The 24,198-nt window shown below is 41.7% G+C and overlaps 1 protein-coding gene across 1 annotated transcript in view; it reads right to left on the bottom strand.

Annotated features, from left to right (window-relative positions):
- RASGRP3 (RAS guanyl releasing protein 3) overlaps window positions 1-24,198 on the bottom strand; it is a 157,873-nt gene that overhangs the window by 122,505 nt on the left and 11,170 nt on the right. Inside the window, exon 2 of the mRNA XM_063594996.1 lies at window positions 5,644-5,795. The gene's annotated coding sequence lies outside the window, so the exon portion shown is untranslated. The remainder of the gene's footprint in view (window positions 1-5,643; window positions 5,796-24,198) is intronic.

Below are 24,198 nucleotides of genomic sequence, written 5' to 3' on the forward strand. Positions count from 1 at the left end.
ACATGCCATCACGCCTGGCTAAGTTTTGTATTTTTAGTAGAGACAGAGTTTCACCATATTGGCCAGGCTAAGAAATTTCTATTGTTAACAGTTGGTGTATGACTTTTTAGCTCTTACTTCTTTTTTCATATGTACATATATATTTTTTAAGCAAATGGGGTCACACTATATATATAATTTTGTAGACTTCTTACATTCACTGAATGTAAGTGTAAATGTTCACTTAACCTTTACTATGAATAGTTTCCAATGTCATTAAATATTATAGTGTAATTTAATGTCTGTATAAAATTTCATATTGTGGAATGTTATTTAATAATTCCCTTTATATTTAGGTTAGTTACAAAATGTATCTGTTATGAATAGAGTCTTTTACACACGCATTATTGTCTGAATTTATGATGTTTTTAGAATAGATTCCTAAAAGATAGACTTTTTGCTTTTTACTAAAAAATATATTGTGTATTTTGAAGTAAATATTTAGAATCAAAGATCTAGGAAATCTTAATAAAAAGGCACGTATGTGCATTGAAAGTTTAGTAGCCAAACATATGTGCCTGCCTAAAATGGTAAACAGGTGAAGTATTTTTAATGATTAGAAAGTTTAAGATAAATCTAAAACTGTTCTATTCAAAATGCCTTTCAGGCCAACAAGCTGTAAGGGTGTATGTAATTCCATGGAGTCTTCTTCCAGAATTTCCTAGCACAACTAGCCTTCTTGAATTTGCTATTTAGAGATTCCTAAGGAGCTTGCTTCTAGTGCCTGGCTCTGCTGTCTCTGGGCTGAGCGTTGTTTTCTGGTATTGCCACTAGAGAGCAGCCAGGGACAAGGAGAGGAGGTTGACACCTTTGGTCTTTTCTCTTCAGCATAACCTTTTTCTAAAAATTGCACGATCTCATTTATAAGTGGAATATTTTTTGAACCCTAAAACACAGAGATACAGAATGAAACAGTGGCCACTAAGGGTGGGAGGAGGGGGGAAAGGGAAATGGGGACATAAAAGTCAAAGGATACAAAATAGCAGACACTAAACAACAAGTTTGGAGGCCGGGTGCCGTAGCTCACACCTGTAACCGCAGCACTTCAGGAGGCCGAGGCAGGAGGATCACTTGAGGTCAGGAGTTCAAGACCAACTTGGCAACATGGTGAAACCCTGTTTCTACTAAAAAATACAAAAATTAGTGGGTGCAGTGGCGTGTTCCTGCAGTCCTAGCTATTTGGGAGGCCGAGGCACAAGGATCACTTGAGCCCTGGAGGTGGAGGCTGCAGCAAGCCGAGGTTGTGCCACTGCATTCCAGCCTGGGTGATAGAGGGGGACCTTGTCTTGAAGAAGAAAAAAAAAAAAAACAAGTTTGGAGATCTAATGTCCAACCTCAAGATGAAATTTAATAAAATTGTATTGTATTCGGGATTTTTGTAAAATAAGTATGTTTTAGCCACACATGTCATACAAAAAAAGTAACTATATGAGATTATAGATTCTTCATCATAATCTTTATTTCACCAGATGACCAAGGGAAAATTTAAAATGAGCCACTAAGGGGAAAAACGATTCAGGAGGTTAATAAATAAGGAAAACCTCTGGGTATAAATGATTTCCATTTTCTCAGAGAGAGTAACCAAAAGATGGAGAATTCTACGAGGGCCATCAAAGTTACGAAGAATAGAAGACCTGGAACCTGGCTAAAAACTGGGTTCTAGCATGAGCAACTGGCGCCCTTAGCTCTTTGCAGATGGAGAAAGTGAATCTAGAGCCAGAGGCTCAACATTCTGTATATGAGTCTCAGTTGTGAGGGCTTTGGCCCCTACACATGGTGGTTCCATTTTCCATCTGCCTCTCATTAATGATGTGATCATGGACATGTTACTTAATCTCTCTGACCTCACTTTTCTCAACTACAAAATGTGGCTGGCAATGGGACCTGCCGACAGATGGTTGCAGAGGCAAAAGGAGATAATGGAGATAAAAGGCTTGACATAGAGTAAGTGCTTAATAAATGTTGTCGTTTTTATTTCCAGTTCTCACCTCCCTCCTAAGCTGTTTTCCATTCTCAGCTGTTCGCTTACTATTTCTATCTGACTATTCCATCATTCCCTCAAATTTCCTGTGTTTGAAACCAAAATCCTCATCCCTCTCACTAACTCCCTGACCTGCTGCTGTCTCTTTGGCCATTTCTTTGAATGGAGCCATAAAACATAACAACCTCTTGAACACATTCTCTCCTCCTAAAACCATACCCAATTAGTTTGCAAAACGCGTCAATTTGTTCTCAGATGTGTCTCCATTGGGCTTCTTTCTCTCTGTCTTCATCAGAACCCAGGCCTCGGCGCCCTGATCTCTCCCCCAGCAAGTTCTGCCTCCAACCGGCAGATCTTATGCACGCCATTTCCCTTTTCAGAACTTCTCATCAGCCCCAGGTGTCTTTAAATTCTTGACTCCTTAGTTCACCATTAAAGTCCCACCACCTTCTGAACCCGCCTCCTCCAGGCACTTCTTTCCTGCTCCATAGGCTCATTCCCTCTGCTGCTGTCAAGCTGGCTGACTCTCAGTTCCCTTGAAGAGTTGCCAGATTTGGGAAATCAGAATACAGGGCCCCCAGCTAAGTGTGAGTTTCTGATAAACAGCAAATACTATTTTCGTATAAGTAGGTCCCATGCACTAAGTCTCATACACAGTCATGCAGTAGGGCACACTTAGACTAAAAAAGTGTTTGTTGTTTATCTGAAATTCACATTGAACTGGGCAACCTGTATTTCATCTGACAGCCCTATTCCTTGGGCGCAGGAAGGCCATTCCTGTCGCTGCTCATGCTCACAGCTCCATTCTTATCTTAGATGTCCTCATCTCCCTCATCCATCAGCTCTCCTCCCGCTTACCAAGACCCAACTCAGCCTCAGGCCTCCATGAAGCCCGTCTGGATCAGGTCTTCCTTAGGTGGCACTCATTATCTACATCATTAATTTGGCTCCACATATAGGATGCTTTGTGTCCTGTATACTTCCCTTTTTTCAACTTGAGTTTTTCAAGGATAGAGATTATATTGTAAGTTAGAAAACTTAATAAATAGGTGTTCATGGTGTGGTGCTGCTTGTAGACCTGTAATACCGGATGAGACAGTAGGAGAAAAGTCTCCAAAAGCCAATTGTCTGAATTCAAGGTGCCTGTAAATACACAAGAATCATCGTGCAATACCCCTCTACCCTACCCAGCATCAGGCCAGATGGCAGGTGGGTGTAGTTTCCAATCTGAAGAAGAAGACCTTGGCATGCTTCTCCCACATCCCTCTTCAACACATCCTCCAAGTTGTACATTGTATTTGGTGACATCTAAATTTCTTGCTGCTTCATATGGTCTCTTCAGTAACCTGATTTTACTTGTATTTAAATGTGAAGGCCAAGGTTGGCTCTATTATTATGTAAACTGTAAACACACGGTGATTGTAGGAGTTACTCTGGAAATAAGGCAATACATTTCTATGTAATTAATTAAAAAGCTAAAAAATTGATAATTTTTTTCAAAATTAGCTAACTCTAACTTAAAATGTTCTCAGCAACTTGTAGATACATAAAACAATCTGTAGAACTACTGTAGAACTATTAAGCAATTTCTAAGAACTGTATTTTAAATACCTGGCATTTCATAAATACAATTTTTTTTTTTTTTTTTTTTGGCGATGGAGTCTCACTCCGTTGCCCAGGCTGGAGTGCAGTGGCGCAATCCCGGCTCACTGCAACCTCCACCTCCTGGGTTCAAGTGATTCTTCTGCCTCAGCCTCCCAAGTAGCAAGGATTACAGGCATGTGCCACCACGCCCAGCTAATTTTGTATATTTAGTAGAGACGGGGTTTCACCCTGTTAGCCAGGCTGATCTCAAACTCCCAACCTCAGGTGATCCACCCGCCTCGGTCTCCCAAAGTGCTGGGATTACAGGCGTGAGCCACCACGCCTGGCCCCATGAATACATTTATAAATCTATGGTCATCTGGAAACCAATGACCAGCAATGAGCCTTTTACAAGTGAAAAAATATATTCTTGAAATAATACATCTAACTCATAATTTTATCTTTCTTAAACCTTACATACAGTTAAAACATTTTCATTCTATAATGTAAACATGTGAATGTGTCAAATGTGAACGTTGTTTTGAAACTCTAAGGGAAATGAGTTCAACATGATCAGAAATCAGAATTGCTGTAAGCAACATTGCTGTAATTAGAGCCATGTGGCGTGGCAATTAATTAAGTCACCTTAGATTCCACTCTGTGGAAGATCTAAAGTGGACTCAGAACTGACTTTGCAGCACTGGAATGTCCTGAAAATAAATGCTGAGGGTTTGTTTATTTGTTTCTTCAGATCTATCATATTTATTCAGATTAATTTCATTTCCCTCTCTTTTTATTTTTTAACCACTTAAGTTCAGCTAAGAAATCATGCTCTTTCTATTCAAACATATTATACTTTCTAACAGTTTCCATGGAATTATAATTTTCTAATCAGTAAAAAATAACCCTTAAATTCTCCCAGGAAAGAAGACGGCCAGTGGGATCCACACTGAGCCTGAGCCGAGTCCTGGCCTCCTGTGCCGGTTCTAGCTGGTTCTGCTTTTCTGGCTTCCAGCTTTGCTATCTTCTTGGGACAGATTCTAAACATCCCAATCTCAAACAGGGATAGGGCAAAAGAAATAACAGCCACACATTTCCTTCTGCTCTTCCTTTTCAATAATCCACCAGAACCGTATTCCTCTGTTAGTCATTGTGGTAACATTAATCAAGTTACTCCAAGACACAAATGTGGTTATTATCAGCAGCGGATGCAAATATGGTGCATCATTTAAACAAATGTGCTTGTTTAATGGCAAAGAATGTTAAAAGAATTTGGAATGTCCCTAGTAGCTTTCCAAGTTTTTGTGGGCAACATCAACTGTTCTTGGATTTCATCCATTTCCTTTCAACCTTACCATTTCCAAACCCAGTGACATTTTTCAAGGTACTCAAAACATAATGAACGAATGTTTGGAAATAATAATTTAAATCTACATAACTACTAAGAACACTTTCTATCACTGGAAACTATTCAGTGCTGCTTTTTGTGGTTCTAGAAGATTCTCCATTTTCTGAAAAATGAATGTTCAAGACAAAAAACCTGTATTAAAATTTTTTTATCTTTGCTTAATTTTATACAAAATTTAAATTTTATATATAACTTTTATACAATTGTCCATTTCTGCTTGAAGGCCTATTTATTAAAAGTATTCTAAACTATTATTCATCAAATAAATTGTAGGTGGATTATTAATCAGCAATTTGAAAAGGGCAGACAAGCAGACAAATATCAAAAATATATTTTTAAAGGTGATCATCAATGAAATTATTTATACTATCTAAACCCCTGATAATAATGAAACTGAAGAAAGTTTGTAAAGTTATTGTCAAGAAACAACTTTTTAAAATATTTATTGTAAAAACCTGAAGATGTCATAACCAAGGTTGATTTCTACATTTCTTCAGAGATATGAGCAAAGCGTATTGAAAAGTTACATGAGGATCGGACCTCAAATCATATCCATTGTCTGTGGCTAATATCCATAGTTCATGAAGTGCATTAAGACGCAACAACAGACAGATTTTTAAATGACACTTACCTTTGCAGAACTGCAATAATGTTCATCCCTATAGTGAATCGTCTTTTTCTTTCCACTTCATCACCTCTAGCAAGTTTCTCTTCAACGTGCCTAAACACCTAGAATTCCTGTTCTGTCTTCTAAAATGCTGTCATCACCTCCATTGCCCAAATCTAGTTCAAAAGTGAGGAGAGAAAAAAAACTGAAATTTGCAAGCTGTTTATGCCTAACAACAACATTGAAGCTGCTAAGCTTTGAGCTCAATGAATTAAAGGTTGTTTGGCTAAATGGCAGGCAGACTTCCTCCTATTCTTTCCGAACTTAGTTTTCCTGCCTCCAGTGGAGCTTTTTCCTTTCCTGGGCTATAAATAGGCTGGTGGTAAGAGTACTGAGGAAAGAAGAAGGCAGGAAATGTATTTGATTTCAGAAAGCAGCCTTAGGTGTATGAGTGCATGTGTGCTTCTTTCAAATGAATACCAACAAACAAACTAAAAATTTGGCCTCAAATAATTCAGCTTTGGTCTGTGCACCATAGTCAACGTTTTATTTAATTTCCTATGGTCTCAGTTTTACTATAAGTTGTCATATCCTATAGACACTTAAATATGGTTGATTCTTCAAGGTGGGAGTGTATGTCTGGAATGAAGGGACAGTTTAATTTGTGACATACATATTTTTTTCCCTTTCAAATATTATACTGTGTATGCCATGCTTTAAAAACATTAATTTTAAAGACAATTTTTAAAACTGTTATTACTTAAGGTCCTTCATATAATTCTATTAGATGTCTGTGTATTGATTTGTTATCTAACAGTCATCTATTTATCTGTCACCTCCCTCCCTTACTCTGTCATTCTACACTTACTGTCTGTCAACAGTGTTTGTTTTAGCCACCCAGTAAGTGTTTGTTTTAGCTGCTCTTTACGTGAGTAACACTTTGAGAAGAAGCACAAGGAATTTCTCCGTAGGAGGGGCTACTTAAAGAGTGGTCCAAGGACCGGCCAGGCGCGGTGGCTCACGCCTATAATCCCAGCATTTTGGGAGGCCGAGGTGGACGAATCACGAGGTCAAGAGATGGAGACCATCCTGGCCAACATGGTGAAACCCTGACTCTACTAAAAATACAAAAATTAGCTGGGCATGGTGGCATGCACCTGCAATCCCAGCTACTTGGGAGGCTGAGGCAGGAGAATGGCATGAACCCAGGAGGCGGAGGTTGCAGTGGGCTGAGATTATGCCGCTGCACTCTAGTCTGGCAACAGAGCGAGACTCCGTCTAAAAAAATTTTTTAAATTAAAAAAAAAAAAAAAGACAAAAAGAAGTGGTCCAAGGACCAGTAGCATCAGCAACCCTGGATCAGAACCTCTGGGGCTGGGGCTCAGATGATTAACTTCAGGTGATTCTGATGCTCACTAAATAGGAGAAACATGGATCTACATAATTACTTTGTGTGCATGTTTATTAATATCCCTTCAAAAAGGAATTTAAGAGTAGATTTTTTTAATGTAAGAATCAGAAAATAATGTATATGCTTTTTATGCTGGTAACCTCCATCTAGATGACTAGAAGAGTTTTTAGATCTAATGTTAAGAAGACACACTAATTTCCTAATTACTTGGAGAAGCTACCTAATGTGAGGCAAAAGCAGTGGAAAAAAACAAAAGGATAGTATTTAAGAGAGAGACAACAGCACTCACACATGGTGAAGAGTCATCCTACATATAGATAAATTCTAAGCAAATTTTACTAACAGCTATATCTGAAAATTATAAGTTGTCTGAAACAAAACCAAAGTAAACAGTGAAGAAATGAAGCTTCTAATGGAAATACAATGTCCCAGCCCCCACTTTTTTGTTTGTTTGTTTGAGACAGAGTCTTGCTCTGTCACCCAAGCTGGAGTGCAGTGGCGCGATGTTGGCTCACTGCAACCTCCGCCTCCCAGGTTCAAGCAATTCTCCTGCCTCAGCCTCCCAAGTAGCTGGGATTACAGGCATGTGCCACCACGCCCGGCTAATTTTTGTATTTTTAGTAGATATGGAGTTTCACCATGTTGGCCAGGCTGGTCCTGAACTCCTGACCTCAGGTGATCCACCCGCCTCGGCCTCCCCAAGTGCTGGGATTACAGGTGTGAGCCACCGCGCCCGGCCCCCAGCCCCTATTTTTGTTTAGTGATTTGATTATTGTTTTGAAACCCAGCCATTTCTTGTCCATGCTTGCGTTTCATACTAGGCCCCCGTATAATAGAAGCAATAGGTTGAACAATGAGCTCAAGCCAGAGCTGATAAGGAAAAAGTAAGGGTGTCCACATCCTAAGTACAGATTGGGAGGAAAATGTTTCTTCAGAGAGAAAGAGAGAGACAGAATGGGGGGGAGAGAGAAAAAAAAGAGGGAGAGAGAAAAAAAGAAAAAGAGAGGTGAATGACTTCCTTGTAATAGCAGAAAGGAAGAAGGAAGTCCATGGTGCTCAGGATATAACAGCTGCAGTGTATTGAAAGAGCTAGAAAGTACATGAGTTGACTTTGGCAAGAAAATGGCTGGCAATGGGGTAATATGTTTTTGAGAGCAAACCGTGCTCCCATGTGAGAAGAATGAATGCTTCTAAGAAACTCCAAGTACATTTACTAGGCTTCTTTCATTGTCCTCTGGAAATATTCCTTCTATTTTTTGTGGGGAAGTATTTTACTTGTCAAAAAGAACAACGTCACAGAACTCCCCGTATTGCCCATCTCTAGAAACGAATCATTCAAACGTCTACGGGAACAACAAGGCTCTGTATTCTTAATCTAAAATTAATGACAGACTCTCTCAAAAGGCATAGTGGGAAAAAGTCAAAGGCCTTGTTAGGAAAGATAATGTGTGACATTCTTCAATTATTTTGGTTCTGTCAGTGGAGGAAAATACGGTTTTTAAAATTGAAGTCCCTTAAAAAGTTTTCAATATATAAAATATAGAAAAAACCTAAGCAAAAGTTCTCAAAGAAAACGCAAAAAAGAGTCTGCATATTATTGCTTAACTGAGATGAATGCACTTATGCATCTGAGCCTGTATGTCCCATAGGTATTTTTAATAATAGCTTATCTTTATCCCCAAAGTGCAGAAGCTGTAGATAATGACCAAATTGTGGGCTATGAACTGTGTTCCTTTGACTTGAATTGTTGCATCGTACTAATGAAAATAAGTCAAAACTGCTAGAATAACCACTCAAAAGAACACAGGTTAAGGATGGCTCTCTAAATCACAGCAGGAATAATGAAAAGGTGGTTGAAAGTTAGGAAGGACTTCTCCATCTTAAAAATAAAATATAAGAGTTACCAACTCTTTGAAAGAGCTAGAAGACTTAGTGGGATAGAAAAAAAGCTTTTCCATTAATTTAATTGAAGTTGATTTGTGTTCATCAGTAGTTTATTTAGACTGATTCTCAGCAAACATAATGTTAAAGTTACCTTGCAAATTACAAAACTCTTGGCACAAATAAAACAGTGCACAATATCTCCCAAGAGAAGCCCAGCCTTGGTAAAGTTCAGTTGGAAAATCTAAACCAGACTGCCTTCCCTGCACTAGACTTTGGTTTCTGTTGGTATTCTGTCACTCTGCCATGCATCTAAAATAAAACAGCATGAGTTTTTGTGTAACAACAACAACAACAAAAAAGACAACTTGAGACTCGCCGATAATAAAATCTAGAGCTCGTTCAGTTTTGTTGAAGCTAAAATCTGATGTCATAATAACTAAAGGAAATTCTAATTGGTGTTATGGTAAAAGTTTTCCTACTAATTCTGAAACGTAGACTCTCATTTTGCTGTTTCTGCTAGTTGTATATTCCTTTGGGAAATGCCTTTGGACTCAACGCTAAGGTTGTTTGTGAAGCTTTGGAGGCAAAGAAGAAGCAAAACCATCACTGGGAGTAAAATACACAGGAAACAAAACAGACCGTGGTAGAGACAGCTCATGGCACCCATCTGAAGGCAAAAGGAACTGCCATGGGCGCCGACAGCACGCGCACCTAAATATTAGCTGATTGTGTGCAGTATTTGTAAGGAAGGAAGGAAGAAACGAGGGGAGAGAGCAGGGCAATGGAACTGATTTATCCAACAACAATTAAACTTTTCATTTTGGCAGTCACTGTAGTCGAGTAAAAAGCCAAGCAGTAGGTTGGTTACTGAATTAATAGTCTATACAGGTTCCTTACTTATACAATAGATTAGTTCAAACTCACAATGGGGTCAATATACTCCATACTCCCCTGAAACACATAATTACGCAATTGAGTTTATATTAAGACTGGCAAGGTGAACACAACCATCAGCTTTATAATTCTAACAAATTGTAGGGTGCAAATTCACACTGGTTAGATGAAGCAAGTTAAAAACAACCGAGTATTCAGAATGACCAAGAAAATCTCTCTTCGTTGCTGCCACTGAAGAAGCCAGCTGCCTATGAAGAAGACCACTTGGTAAAGAACTGAGGGTAGCTTCCCTCCAACAGCCACTAAGAAACTGAAGCCCTTTAGTTTGACAGCCTGCAAGGAATTGAACGTTGCCAATAACCACATGAGCTTGGAAGCACATCATTCCCCAGTCGAGCCTCAGATGACCAAAGTTCCAGCTAATACCTTCTTGCAGCCTTTTAAGACCATGAGGCAGTGACCCAGCTAATCCATGTCTGGCTAAGCCAGCTATAGGAGAGGAGCTCCTATCAAGATGATTTGCAGTCTTATGAAAGGTAATCATGTACATGTGATCCTGGACACTCAACTCACCTTTGCTGCATTCAGCTGGCTAGAAGCAAGTCACAAGTCCTTCCTGTGATCAGGTGAGGGATCAAGGCTGTGACTACCAAGAGTGGGATTGTGAGGGCCCCCTGTTTTCTGTCTGACACAATGGATGACTGACCCAGAAAGAAGAAAGTAGACATTATATAGACCATCCTGGCTAACACAGTGGAACCCCATCTCTACTAAAAATGCAAAAAATTAGCTGGGCATGGTGATGGGCACCTGTAGTCCCAGCTACCTGGGAGGCTGAGGCAGGAGAATGGTGTGAACCCGGGAGGCAGAGCTTGCAGTGAGCTGAGATCGCGCCACTGCACTCCAGCCTGAGCGACAGAGCAAGACTCCGTCTCAAAAAAACAAGCAAACAAACAAACAAAAAAGAAAGTAGACATCATACACCAGGTGGTTAATATAGGACAGTTAGGGACAGTGCTACCCAAAGGTAAAATAGACAAAACAACTTAAGTTTTCTTCTTTCAAACCAGTGGGAAGTGCACTGCCTTGAGAAAGATCAGGGCATCTCTCTACCGTTACACACGCTTGAGCAACTCAGGGACCTAAATGTCCTCATGCTCTATCTTTGAGGTCCTTTCAGTGCTAAGCTTCTGTGACCTCAGACCTTCCTTTCCAAGCCTCTCAAGACATTTTGGAATGCCACAAATTCTGGCTGTATTCATACAAAGTGCTGTGATAACCAGTGTGTCACTGTTGACATCTTTATAGAACAATACTGAGGAGAAAGATAACATTTAATAGATCAGTCCTCTAGAGAAGTTAAAAGTCAAATCCATTACGGTGTTACCCTCTGATCCAATTTTTGATTTTCCATTTGTTTATATTTCTAAAGCATGATGTCATATAAAAAATACACAAGACAAAACCACTATAAACTTCACTTTTTACAGGCAAATTTGGGGCTAAAAATTATGTTCTATGTGGGGAGCAAACTACATTTCACATCCAAGTAATATTGAGTACATCAAGAAGTTACTTTGGCAGTGTAAACTCACACCCTCAGGATTAGAAAGGGCTTTCAAAGTCATCTTTTTAGCCACCTATCTGACAGGCAAATATCTTCCAGAACATGAAGAACAAATTATCTTATTATTTCTAAGTAGAAACTGATAGACTGTCATTATACTTCCTTGTGATGTCATAAACGTAAATGACTCTGTTAAAAATAAAATTATGAATTTAATCTACATAAGGCGAATCCAAACGCTTGCTCAATATATCAGTGAGCTCTTTCTTCAGGCAAAACATTAAGTTCTAAAGTATATGGAATTTTAAACATATATTCACAGTTATTCTTCTGTGGACAGACTACACAATGACATTATAAATATTCTCTAATACCTCATTAAGAACACAGATTAAAAGCTGTAAATCAGGTTGAAACTAGGCAGGCTTAATTTCCATTTAGAGGCTGAAGAGGACGAAAAGTTTAAGAAGGAAATGACTTTTTAGAGCTATATGAGATCAGAGCATCTAAGAGTCTAGATTTAAAACACTAAGCACTAAAGTCACATTCTTGGAACTCGTATCATGTTGTAGCTCCTTAATATACAGCTTGCTCAAATATCAAGTATTAATGTGCAATTAATTCTGAAAGAAACCACATGCTACAAACTGTATTTTATTTGGACAATGAGGCCAGCACAATTCTTTTTTATAAACTGTACTTTTTCAACCCCATGTGAGTCCCTACTAAGTACAAAGCTCTGAGCTTGAGCCATAAGAAAAGAAATAAAATTAAACATTTGGCCTTTCCCCCCAAAAGAAGCATACTTTCTAAAGCAGAATTTCTCAAGTCATGGTCCAATGACAGCCTGTATAAGAATAATGTAGAGAGGGCCGGGCATGGTGGCTCATGCCTGTAATCCCAGCACTTGGGGAGGCCAAGGCGGGTGGATCACAAGGTCAGGAGATCAAGGCCATCGTGGCCAACATGGTGATACCTTGTCTCTACTAAAATACAAAAAATTAGCTGGGTGTGGTGGTGTGCATCTGTAATCCCAGCTACTTGGGAGGCTGAGGCAGAAGAATCACTGGAACCCAGGAAGTGGAGGTTGCAGGCAGCCGAGATCGTGCCACCGTACTCCAGCCTAGGTGACAGAGTGAGACTCCATCTCAAGAAAAAAAAAAAAAAAAGAGTAATGTAGGGAGTTTATTGAACGTGGAGATTTCTGAGCACTGTACTCTAGCCTAGGTGACAGAGCGAGACTCCATCTCAAGAAAAAAAAAAAGAGTAATGTAGAGAGTTTATTGAACATGGAGAATTCTGAGCCTCAGCACCAGAAGATTGCTGGTTTAGTAGGTCTAGGGTAAGCCTTGGAATACACATTTATAATAAGCCTGTGATTCTTATTGTACACTGAAGTTTGAGAGCCAATTATAAGGTGTCATTGGGGTCACCCAGAGGTAAAAACACATCTTTTAAACTAATACAACAGAGTACCCAAAGGAACAGTATTGAGTGAATTCTGATTATAGCTGTAGTGAACATCAAGGTTCCATATTGGAATACATGTTACGGTGTAAACTTTCTTAAAGCCTGTTCTAATTTGTCCTAATAGTAGCAAATTTATTTTGAGTTTCCTAGAAAAGGTCTGAATGGAGGGACCATTTCTCTTCCCGAGTGCATTAAAAATTTTTTTTGCATTTTAAAAATTGTGGTAAAATATACCTAACATAAAATGTACTATTTTAATCGTTTCTAAGTATACAGTTCAGTAGTGTTAAATATATTCACATTGTTGTGAAGCAGATATCTGGGACTTTTTTTTTTTTTTTTCATCTTGTAAAACTGAAACTCAATATCCTTGAAACAACAATTCCTCTTTTTTCCCTCCCTGTAGCTGCTGACAACCACCATTCTACTTTTTGTTTGTATGATGAATGGCCCATTTAAAAAACCCAATACATGACGACGTGTCAGGTACGCGAAAAAGGAAGAAGAACTGAGTCTAAACATCAAAATCAGGGGGTTTGGTTTAAGAAATGAGATCAGGTCGGGCACGGTGGCTCACACCTGTAATCCCAGCACTTTGGGAGGCCGAGGCGGGTGGATCACGAGGTCAGGAAATCGAGACCATCCTGGCTAACACAGTGAAACCCCGTCTCTATTAAAAAAAAAAAAAAAAAAAAAATTAGCCAGGCATGGTGGCGGGGGCCTGTAGTCCCAGCTACTCAGGAGGCTGACGCAGGAGAATGGCGTGAACCCGGGAGGCGGAGCTTGCAGTGAGCCGAGATGGCGCCACTGCACTCCAGCCTGGGCGACAGAACGAGACTCCGTCTCAAAAAAAAAAAAAAAGAGATCATACATAAAGCCGAAAGGTGTAAAGCAAAGACACTTGGATGTATAAGTAGAGGTGTTTTTCAGAAATGAGTTGATACAGTTTGATCACCCGGCTGTGGGAAGTGGGTATCAGGTAGATGTGTTTTCTAAAGCCAGGATATGAACTACAGGTCACTATCAGATATCAGATCGAATTCCTATATCGTTGATGAATTGTGATTAAAGTAGATGGGAAGTAGGTCAGGGGATAAAGATTAGGGATTATAAAAGGTATTTACCACCACCAAAATTTGTTGCAGATTTGGGAAGTGGGTATACCTATGATAAACCCATCATGATAGTTAACTAGGATTGGATTGGTTGAGGCAGCCCTTCGGGCATTGTGGATTTGGGCACACATATCATAAATATTATGTATCGAAAGGCATCTTACAGCCAGGTGCTGTGGCTCACGCCTGTAATCCCAGCACTTTGGGAGGCCGAGGCAGGCGGATCACGAGGTCAGGAGATCGAGACCATCCTGGCTAACATGGTGAAACCCCCTCTCTACTAAAAATACAAAAAATTAGCCGGGCGTGGTGGCCGGCGCCTGTAATCCCAGCTACTCGGGAGGCTGAGGCAGGAGAATGGCATGAACCGGAAGGCGGAGCTTGCAGTGAGCCAAGATCATGCCACTGCACTGCAGCCTGGGCGACAGAGCGAGACTCCGTCTCAAAAAAAAAAAAAAAGCATCTTACAAATGCCAAATCCAGAGCCATTGGAAGTTCTGGAGGGCCACGGTTAATACTTTGGATAGGCCACAGTGACCCAACAGGATTGAGGAGATGGCCTGAAAGAGTTCAAGAAGTTTGATGAAGGTGTCTCCCAAGGTATCAAACTAAGCAATCTGGTGGACGAGACATCTCTTTTACTGTGTATGCTAGGGTGGAACCTCAGCCAAGTCATGCAATACGAAAGGAAGCATGGAAAAAGTAGGAAGAACATGTGTTTTGGAGTCAAATCTGGCTTGAAATTAAACTGCCTCTTACCATCTGGGTGACCTTTAAACCATCTTAATATTATATTAATTTCCTCATCTATAATACAAATTAAAACAGTACTTATGTTTTAGCATTAAAGGTAACTATTCAATATACCAGCACAATTCCTAGCCCGAGAGCTTTCAATAAGTTGTTGTAATGGTTATAACTACAATGATGACAATTGGTCTCCCGCTCTTGCTATCAGAATAGCATGCCAAGCGGTTCCTATTATTCTGTTATTCTGATGTGCAGGATAGGAGACTTTTTCAGCTACTTTAGCTATCTAGCCCATAATGTATGTGGAATTCAAAGATGGGGCTTGGGGGCAGGCTTATTTCTGCTTTGTTTTAAATGATGCAGACCGAGTCATCATAAGGAATCTGGTCCTTTGAGGTGGTACATTTGTACCTTGAACATGGTTTTAACTATTATCATATTTAATTAAATCTATGGTCTCATTATTTAATGTGCCCTTACAAATGAAAACAAAAACTTTGCGTGCAGCTTGAGGCAACGGGTCCAAGGATGTTAGTCATTCTCAGGCTGGCTCTGTTCATAGTCAAGAGATGGTCATGGCAGCTCCAACCACCCCTCCTCTCACATTCAGATCTAGTGTTGAAGAGAGAACACCACATTTCCAGAAGGGCCAGCCAAAGTCTAACTGGCTTTGACTGGATTAAGTTCTGATTGACTTAGGCTGGGCCACGTGCTTCACTGCTGGAGTCAAGAGTTGAGAAGGAATGTTGGCAGGTGTCCAGGGCAGGAGGACTGAAAATGAGAGAAGAGTGAAGTCCCTATGGCTCTAGTCAGCAACCTACCAATCCCTTGCTGCTTCTGATACTGCATCTGTACAGACTTAAGGTGCTGCACAGTTTTGCTCACAGAACAATAGAGAATATTGCCTTATGTTTTGTGTCCTCAAAAGACCATCATGGTTCCCCAGAATGAAGGGAGTTAGTACAAAAGGTAGTAAGATTTTTACCTCTGGGAACCCAAATCCCCAGAACCTGTCCCTACCCATGAAAAATTATAACGGAGACCCTAATGTGATTAAAGATAACTGACATAATCAAGGATCACCTTTGTGTGTGTGTGTGTGAGTCTCGCTCTGTCACCCAGGTTGGAGTGCAGTGGTGCAATCTCGGCTCACTGCAAGCTCCGCCTCCTGGGTTCACGCCATTCTCCTGCCTCAGCCTCCCGAGTAGCTGGGACTACAGGCGCCCGCCACCACATCCAGCTAATTATTTGTATTTTTAGTAGAGACGGGGTTTCACTGTGTTAGCCAGGATGGTCTCGATCTCCTGACCTCGTGATCCGCCCGCCTCAGCCTCCCAAAGTGCTGGGATTACAGGCGTAATCCCACCACACCCAGCCAAGGATCAGCTTCTTTTAGTAGTAGACAGAGGGTTAGATGTCAAGAGTGAGGTAGTTTTTTTTAATGAAATGAATCAGTCACAATTCATGGCTGCAAGGGACAAGACATCCCAAATTAACTGGCTTACATGAGAAAGGGGAATTTTATGAACTCATTAACTAAACTTTAGGAGAACAAAGGTGGAGGAGCATTAGGATGTCTGGAGCCAACACAGAGCACCATCATGACTCATTTCCTCTAGCTTTCATCTCTACTTCACACTCAGACTGGATTCTTCATGACACTAGAAATGGGTCTCTTCTGGACTCACAACCACACAGCCTTCACAGAGAGGAATGGGGCCCCCTCATTCCACCTCCAGTGAGAAAACTCTTAAGGCAGGACTCAGATTGGGTTGGGTAATATGCCCACCTCTTGTAACAATCACTGTGACCAGAAGTAATACAACTGGCCCAGCCCACATCTCTTGACCATGACCAAAGTCAAAGAGGCTGCGTGTGGGAGAGGAAGGTAGGAAGGGTCTGGACAGACAAAGAAATGGAGATCTAGAATGTGCTTCCCATTCCTATCCAGATACCAAAGGCACTGATTCTAAAGATGAGGGAAAAGCCTAGATCAAGGTAAGCCCAAATAAAGATGAAGAACTTACAGTTCTCAGAATTCTGGTCTGGTGGTTAGCCAAAGATCGCTCTTCTCCCTTTTGTTGTGTGGTTAGCAGGACATGAAAAGTGGGAAATTGGCACCAAAGTTCTGGGCCTAGAAAACCTCAGGAATTCGCTGATGACAAACAGGGAGCTTCTTCTTCAGATCTGGGGATAACAAGGCTAGAATCTTTAGCTGCCCTTGCTAAACATAAATTAGCTCAGGTATTCCACTTCTGTTTTTCTAAAATGATATTTTTCAGGGTTAGTCTATGGAAGATGCTATTGCAAATTGGATGGAGAATACACATGCCAAGAGTTCATATGATTTAGGGCCAAACACCAGTTTTCTCAAAATAGGGGCAACATGTAGATGTCTATATTCTCTAGAAAAAAATATTTAATTTTGGATGTTATTTAAATAATGACAGTCTTTATAAAGAATTAATATACAGGCCAGGTGTGGTGGCTCACGCCTGTAATCCCAGCATTTTGGGAGGCCGAGGTGGGCAGATCATGAGATCAGGAGATCAAGACCATCCTGGCTAACACGGTGAAACCCGGTCTCTACTAAAAGTCCAAAAAAAAAAAAAATTAGCCGGGCGTGGTGGCGGGTGCCTATAGTCCCAGCTACTTGGGAGGCTGAGGCAGGAGAATGGCATGAACCTGGGAGGCAGAGCTTGCAGTGAGCCCGGATTGCGCTACTGCACTCCAGCCTGGGCGACAAAGCAAGACTCCGTCTCAAAAAAAAAAAAAAAGCATTAATATACAAATATTTGGATCATCTGATCACCACCTTTTAACCAAATGTTGTCATGTGATTTGAGAGAATAAATTTATGTAAGTAAATAAGTAGAGGACACATTTGTACCCAGAAAATGAATCAGTAGAGAACTGTATGAACCAAAATATACAATATTTAGAAGAGAGAACAGTGATTAAAGAAGCAAGACAGACTTTGAAGAAAGTGCACCACAGCAGACAGTGCAACTCATATGAGTGCAGGACAATTTCATCTTAAAAAATGTCATCTGTCACCTTAAATTAATGCTATTCATTTAAATATATTCATTTCACTGTTTCATTTGCATGTAATTGCTATTTGTTTTGGTTTGTACTTGCAAAGGAACAACAAACATAAGGAGTTCATGTTTTATGTTTGAATATGTAAGTAACACAATAAAAAGGAATAGTTCAGCACTGGGAAGTCATAAGGAGAATTTTTAGGCTAAATGTTTGTAATGGGATGACTATGGTACCCCAAAATTCATGTTCATCTACAACCTCAGAATATGACTTTATTTAGAAATAGAATATTTGCAGATGTAATTAGTTAAGGATCTGAAGGAGAAGTTATACTAGATTTAAGGTGGGACCTAAATCCAATTACTGGTGTTCTTATGAGAAGAGGCGAGGGCACAGGGACATACACAGAAAAGAAGGCCATGTAAAGACAAAGGAAAAGACTGGAGTGATGTGGCTACACTTCAAGGAACATCAAGGAACACCTGGAGCCGCCGTAAGTTAGAAAGAGGCAAGGAAGGATTCTCCTGTAGGGCCTTTAAAGGGAGCACAGTCCTGCCAACATCTTGATTTCAGACTTCTGGCCTTCAATATTGTGAGAACACATTTCTGCTGAGTTAAGGCATCCAGTTTGTGGTCATTTGTCACCACTGCCCTAGCCCTATGGCAGTTCCTAACAACTACACAATCAAGGTTTACAGGTTGCCAAGAAAGAGATGCCCTCAGCTCTGTGGAAAGCAGGATGGGGTTTAAGGTCAGTTGATTCCCAGTAAAGCAGAATCTTCTTTTTATCCAGTAGGCCACACACCTATTATTTGTATATATTTTTAAAAGTATGAGCATGTGAAAGCATTTGGAAGCTCCACACAATAGTTCTCTGCAAGCACGGTATCATGCAGGTCCATGAGCTTTCACAGTATACCACTTACTGGCATTCACAAAACTGCAGGGACAATGCAAAGGCCACACTCATTATCAGACAGAGAGACACACCTACGATGTGACTTTTTTTTTTTTTTGAGACGGAATCTCGCTCTGTCGCCCAGGCTGGAGTGCAGTGGTGTGATCTCGGCTCACTGCAAACTCTGCCTCCCGGGTTCACGCCATTCTCCTGCCTCAGCCTCCAGAGTAGCTGGGACTATAGGCGCCTGCCACCACGCCCAGCTAATTTTTTTTTTTTTTTTTTATATTTTTAGTAGAGACGGGGTTTCGCCCTGTTAGCCAGGATGGTCTCCATTTCCTGACCTCGTGATCCACCCACCTCGGCCTCCCAAAGTGCTGGGATTACAGGCGTGAGCCACCGCGCCCAACCTATGATCTCATTTCTTTTTCTTTTTCTTTTTTTTTTTTTTGAGATGGAGTCTTGCTCTGTCGCCCAGGCTGGAGTGCAGTGGCGTGATCTCGGCTCACTGAAAATTCCACCTCCCAGGTTCGAGCTATTCTCCTACTTCAGCCTCCCAAGTAGCTGGGATTACAGGCATGCATCACTACGCCTGGCTTATTTTTGTATTTTTAGTAGAGACGGGATTTCCCCATGTTGGCCAGGCTGGTCTCGAACTCCTGACCTCAGGTGATCTACCCGCCTCGGCCTCCTAAAGTGCTGGGATTACAGGAGTGAGCCACCGCACCTGGCCACCATGGCTTGATTTTTAAAACATCATAGTGGCCGAAATAATGGCACCAATAGGTGACCTGTGTAGGCTTTTGGCACCCATGACATCCACTGGCCTCCACCCCTGAAGTTATCCCAAATAAACATACACTCAAAGTAAAATAGGATTTGTGTTATATTAAAGCAGCTTCCAGGCAAACTCCTTATCTCCTCTTCCCAACCCACTTGTTACTCCCAAGCCATATACAGAAATCTGGTGCTACCACTCATACCTCTAATTCTATCATGGCTCAAACCTGTAGGAAGGCACCAGTTGCTCTGATCTTCATGAATGGAGCCTGATCAGCCTCATTTTCCCAGTAGTGGATGTTTGCTGCTCAGGCCAGACCCCATATTTGATGTGATATGCCCCAGCATAATACGTGGACAGTTATGTGCCCTCCTGGAGGTGCCAGCAGAGAGTGGCGACTATAACCAGCTGCAGTGGCTTGCGGTCTGCCCTAGAACTTTGTAGATTTGACATGGAAATTAACTCTTCAGGCAACAGTCCTAAAAGGTCTTCCTGGGACCAGTCAGGAAGCACCGAAGATTGTATCTCTGATCCTGGACCAGCATGAGGACTGTAGCGTCCAGGCTGAATGTCCCTTCTTTCTGTTGTTTTACATATTCACGCGCAGGAAGGAGAGCATGCCACATAGTATAGTCAGGAATCCTGCCTGTTTGAAAGAGTATAATTCTAGATATGAGAAAAACAATAGTTCAGAGTTTCCCACAAACCCTAAGCCAGAGGTGCCGCTTGTGGTTTTCAAAGTGCTTGCAAATTCTTTGACACTCTTCCCATCAAATAGTAGAGTTTATGTTCCCTCCTCTTGAACTTGGGTGGGCTTTTGTAACCGCCTTGATGAACAGAATGTGGCAGAAGTGAGGATAATTCTGAGTGAAGTTAGACATACAGCTTCTCCTGGCTTCTCTGGGGAGAACTGCTCTGGGGGGCATGGACTTCCATGTACAAATCAAGATACTCTGAAAAGGACCACTTGGAGAGTCTAAATAAGTAGACAGATACCTAAGGAGCCCCAGTTGTTCCTATCCCCAGCTTCTTGAGTCTTCCCAGCCCAGGTGTCAGAGCTTTCAAGATGACCCCAGCCTCATCCACCAGGTGACCACAGCCTCATGAGAGACCTCAACCCAGCTCAGCCAACCTGCTTCCTAATTTCCAATGCCTTGAAACCATAAAAGACAACAACTGCTTGTTCTCGTTTCAAGCCTTTACAATTTAGGGTGATTTGCTATGCAACATTAAATAAAAAGACCACAGCCTGAGTAAATGAAGCTGCTGAAGGGAGCCCAAGAGAAACTCGGAATTACCTCCAAATTTCTCTGAAGAAAGGATTCGAGGTAAGGAAAAGATCTGCAGCTGCTTTTAAGGCAGATCATCTGTCTTCACCATGCTGAAACAGCAAGGTGGACTCCTGCTTGAAGAGCACTGTAATTTACTCATGCAGTAATGTGGAATCAGGAATGGAAAGTGATAGTAACAATTTGCTTACAATTGCCAGGGCAAGGGCAGAGACTTGGAGAACACAGTGGGAAATGAATGGTAAATATGTCATTCTCTACTGGAGGCAGGACTGGGAAGTAATTAGCTGGGGAGGAGTGGGAGCTGGCTAAGGTCAGAAACAGAATTGGGTTACAATGGGCCAGAATAAGAGTGAGGCTTACAGCATTATTATCTTTCAAATTCAAATACACTTCTATACCTCGCTTTGGGTTGCTGGGACAGAAACTGCAAACAACATTTCTATTTTTCCAGCCAGATACCTTTCAGGCTCTTCAGGGGGTGGTAGAGGGAGCCTGCAAGGCTGGAGGAAGAAGAGAGAATTTGCTGCCTCCTGTCTACTTCTTATTCCTGTGATGTCACCTGAGCAAAGCTTCTTCAAATGGGCAGAGGCACGGCCTTCTCACAGCAGCAGCTGAATCTACTTTTCAATTTTGTCCCATTTATAAAACACGCTCCTTTGTACCCACTCAGAGACATTAGCCCCAGCCAGCCAGTACCAACTCCTCAGAAAATTTGAGTCTCCAAGACTCCTACTCTACGTTTCCAAGTTTAATAATTCCAATCTCTTCCCTCTTTTCCCTCAGTTGAAAGGGTGGTAGCTGATGACTGCAGTTGCCACTTACCTCTGTGATACTTTAGAGATCTTTTTTCCCTTCTCAGTTACCTAGCTAATGGCTTTTTACCCAGTTGCAATTCTTCATATTAAAATTTTCCTTTTCCTTTACCTGGTGTGGCTTCTGTCTGCTGAATGGATCCTGACTAATAAAAGGTATTTCTTCCAAAGAAAAATCTATGATGGTAACTGAGTTTGGGGGTAACTGAAGGTTCAAATAGCAGGGAGATCAAGTTCAAATACCAAATGCAAAGACCACAGACAGAATTTGAAAGAGTGACCACAAAGTTAGGAGGTTGAAGGTGGGCAGAGACATAAGCAAAATAAGAGTAGGACTGGAACAAGATAGAAGGCTTAGGGTGATTGCTATGGAGGTGGAAATTATCAACCCATCCACCTACCCTCTACCCTCCCCCAGTCAGTAGGATGGGTAAAGCTGACTTAAAAACCTCAGGCAAGGCCAGGCGCGGTGGCTCACGCCTGTAATCCCAGCACTTTGGGAGGCCAAGGTGGGCAGATCGTGAGGTCAGGAGGTTGAGACCATCCTGGCTAACATGGTAAAACTCTGTCTCTACTAAAAATACAAAAAATTAGCCAGGCGTGGTGGCATGTGCCTGTAGTCCCAGCTACTCGGGAGGCTGAGGCAGGAGAATCACTTGAACCTGGGAGGTGGAGGTTGCAGTGAGCCGAGATCGTGCCACCGCACTCAAGCCTGGGCGACAAAGCGAGACTCTGCCTCAAAAAAAAAACAAAAATCTCAGGCAAAAGTGGACATTAGTTGTCTAGATTTGGGGTTGATGAGGGTTTTTTACTGGAGGTGGGAGTCATTTTGTTTTGTTTTTTTGAGACAAGGTCTCACTTTGTCACCAGGTTGGAGTGCAGTGGTACGATCTCCGCTCACTCCAGCCTCACCCTCCTGGGCTTAGGTGATCCTTCCACCTCAGCCTCCCGGGTAACTGGGATGACAGTCACATGCCACCATGCCTGGCTAATTTTTAAAATGTTTCGTACAGATGGGGTCTTGCTATGTTGCCGAGACTTGCCTTGAACTTGTGAGCTCAAGCGATCAAGTTCTAAGAGCAGCTTATAATATGATTTTTAACGCATGTTGTCTATGATCATAGAGTGAGATAGACATGGAAAGAAAGAGGGCCTTTTCTGCCTTGTGCCTTTTTCCATGTCTATTCTAAGGACCAGGATTGCCTTGAGACCAACACTGTGAGAGCCCTGACTCAGTATCCATAGATACTCTATCTGCACATTGCAGAGCACTAAGCCAGTCCGCCTTCTCAGCTCCAGACGAGTCAGTTTCATGGACTTTCAGCATCTCTGTGTGGATGTTTCCAGGCACCTCAAACTCACCATGCTCAAGGATGGATCTAATCTCTTTTTTCATTCAGATTTCCCCCCCGCCGCCACCATGGAAAGCAGGTAGGAAACTCTGGATTTCTTCAATGTAGCCCCCAAAAACAGAAACCTGGTTGCCTTTTTTTTTTTTTTTTTTTTTTTGAGATGGAGTCTCACTCTGTCGCTCAGGCTGGAGTGCAGTGGTGTGATCTCGGCTCACTGCAACCTCTGCCTCCTAGGTTCAAGCGATTCTCCTGCCTCAGCCTCCTGAGTAGCTGGGATTGCAGGCGCCCACCACCACACCCGGCTAATTTTTGTATTTTTAGTAGAGACAGGGATTCACCATGTTGGCCAGGCTGGTCTTGAACTCCTAACCTCAAGTGATCCACCCGCCTCGGCCTCCCAAAGTGCTGGGATTACAGGCATGAGCCACCACGCCCAGCCCTGGTGACCTCTTAGCATCTTCCCTTTTTGCTTCTTCTGGCTTCAAACTATTTGAAATACTCTGTGTGACACATCAGTGAACAAAATGAAGTCTTGTTGCCTAGTTGGGAAAAATGGAAAATCAGCAAAAGGTAAATCTGGGAAAGACTTTTTAATTAAATTATCTCTCTTTGAAGGGACTCATGAAAAATTGAGAAAATAGGGAGCGGTACTGGTCATGAGGAACGCGGGGAGGGAATCCTGAAATCTCCAGCTCTGATTTGCAGAGAAGATTTGAGAATAAAGAGCTCCAAGAGCTGTTTGACTCACGTTGCCCGATCCTGAAATCCAGAAGTCCCCCGGCAGGAAACCCTCTGGAGACGACAGACTAAACCATCCTGCCATTGTCAGCCTCACAAGGGGCTCAGCAACTCAGCAAAAGGAAGTTGTTTTTTTGTATTGCACTTTTTTTTGTCTTAAAGAGATCTCCTTCTTAATAGTTACATTAATATCTTGAATAAAGATGGAGAGTGTATGTCAACTTGGAAGAGACAGCAACCATACTGGAAGTCAGAATCAGAATCTCAAAACATCTTAACATAAGGCTAAAGTAAGGGACCAACAACAGAAGAGAAATTAATAGGAGCAAAGGTAAAATTTTGTACTGAGGTTCAAAAAGCCACTTGTAGAAGTGCAGCATGGGGAGATGTGGCTGAACAGGACCCCATACTTTTCAAGCTTGTTCTTGATGTTCTCTCAGTCAGGGTATGCTAACTGCTATAATGACAGTGCCCAAGTCCCAGTGATTTCAAGATATCCTGTGGAGAAAAAAGTGTGGAAGGGGCCAGGCACAGTGACTTATTCCTGAAATCTCGGGACTTTGGGAGGCC

This window comes from Pan paniscus, chromosome 12 (assembly GCF_029289425.2).
Source record: "Pan paniscus chromosome 12, NHGRI_mPanPan1-v2.0_pri, whole genome shotgun sequence".
Lineage (NCBI taxonomy): Eukaryota > Metazoa > Chordata > Mammalia > Primates > Hominidae > Pan > Pan paniscus.